Source organism: Ostrinia furnacalis, unplaced genomic scaffold, assembly GCF_004193835.3.
Source record: "Ostrinia furnacalis isolate ACB-3 unplaced genomic scaffold, ASM419383v2 OfSCF2803, whole genome shotgun sequence".
In the NCBI taxonomy this organism is placed as follows: domain Eukaryota; kingdom Metazoa; phylum Arthropoda; class Insecta; order Lepidoptera; family Crambidae; genus Ostrinia; species Ostrinia furnacalis.
In genome coordinates, this window is record NW_021133042.1 from 198,950 (window position 1) to 201,075 (window position 2,126).

Here is a 2,126-nt window from a genome sequence, read left to right on the forward strand (position 1 = left end):
CGTGTAAAATGAAGGTGGCTTTATTAGAAGTAGCCTACGGGCTACGGGCTCCGGTCTACGGGCTACGGGCTACGGGCTACGGCCGCGGCTACGTGCTACGACGTACGCCGCAATCACATTTACGTAAGCTTCAATATCTTTGCATAATTCGCTTTGTCCCCAAAAAATAAGGAACGGCTTAACTAAAATAGCCGCCTTGGAAATCCAATAACTACCCCGAGAAATGTGCCTGTAATTTAATACAGACCCGAATTTGCAGAAACGACTGATTGTACCGAACATTCAATGATGGAAGTACAACATTGTCTGTTCGCGTGTTTTCAGCAAATAAAGCTGGTGAGAGGCGGCAAAGTGTTTTACGCGATTCCTTTTACTGGTGTGACAATGGCGTATAATTTGAAAACCGTTTTACGCTTGACAATTCAAATGGCGCTTTTATTTGCAGCACTAAAACCTTCGACCGATTCTTTAATTTGGAACCCTAAAACAATAACGTCGATTTCAAATAAAGTTTTATTCATTGTTAAACTACCGTCACCTTTCCGTAGTGGATAAGATTTTAACGCGAGCCCAAAGAGTGAAAGCGTCCACACGTTCCCATTTAACAAAACACACACTTTTAACAAATAGCAAGGGGTAGAGACAATTCATAAAAACACTCGCTTGGCACGATGTCAAAATTGATGAAGATTACTGGCAAAAAAACACGTACCGAAAATGTTATATAACGAAATAGCGGAGCGGAGGAGAAGAAAGTATGAAAACAGTAAAGAATTATAGCAAGTAAACAAATTGCTTACCGCCTCGCCGGGAAGTGCTGAGACCGTCGCGCGTCAAAGTTTAGTTGTGGGGTAATGTACGGTACGGTGGTACGTACGAGAACGCGGGATCGCGGCGGTCGGCACGAGGGTGCGAGTCGGAGTGCCGGGTGGCGGTCCTCTCGGTAACGCGGCTCGACTAGAAGTCAGCGGGGTGGCTGGTGTTATGTAACACGCGCGTCGTAGCGCAGCGCTCTCCCCGGCCCCGCTCCCCGCTTTTAGGGAAAAGATGAATGAGTAAAGTTTCCTAACGGACGTTAGGCCATGGATCGCTTCAGATCGGCCGTTACATAAAGGATGGCGCGATGGCGCGTGCGCGTTACAGCCTCTAGCGTGGCGGCGGCTTCACGGTGCGTGACGCCCGCGCCGGTTTTAGCGCGATGTTTTAGCAGAAAAACTTTTTTATTCTATATTTTCCATTTCATAAATGACTAAACCTTGTTTCCCTTCCATGTTTATTCTACGGATTCTTGTGCGTTTTGACTTGTAAGTTTTTTTCTTTCTAAGTAGGTAGAGCGGCTCATCGTTACTTACTTAGGATAAGTTTTTATAAATACAATGTTCTGATTTTTTTACGAAACATGTAAAACATATCCAATGAGAGATTTGGATGTTTGAAAGTTAAGAAATGTAGGTAGGTAGATGGATTTTAACATCACATTCTGTAGAAAAATTCAAGAAACAAGCATAAAAGTTTTGTAACTTTAGAAAGGTGTTAAAACAGAAGAGCACAATATGCAGCATTTATTTCGGATTTTTTTAGAGTTTTCACATTTTCACCACTAAAAATAAAATTGTCTTTTCTTCTAGTCCTTGAACAAACCGCTGCAGAAACTTGCAAGTTTTTTTATGGGACAGGAGGCAAACGAGCAATGTTGAGGTTTCTTCAACAAATTCCACGGATACTTGGCGATTTGTACTTTTTTCATGAAAAATATTTTAATATTAGGTTACCCGATATTGAGTTATGTTCCCTGAGGTAACTACAGGAAATAGATTATTTTTCGTAATGCTTCCATAAAAGCATTAATATTGGGTTATACGATGTTAGGGTAATTTCCCCTAAGGTGTAGCAATACTTTATTTTAGTATAAAAAATAGGAGAAGAAAACTCAAGCATCTGACTGAGGATGACCAGTAAAATGGATTTTGGTGTTTTAAGTACAGACAAGAATTCGCTCTTGATTCTGCTTATTGAACTACTGGCGACCGCCTGCGACTTCCTTTAGGAGTTGAATTTTGCAAAATTCCGTCTTAGTGAGCACCTACGTAATAAAAGGAACCCCCTTGCAAAAGTTGAGACTCTAG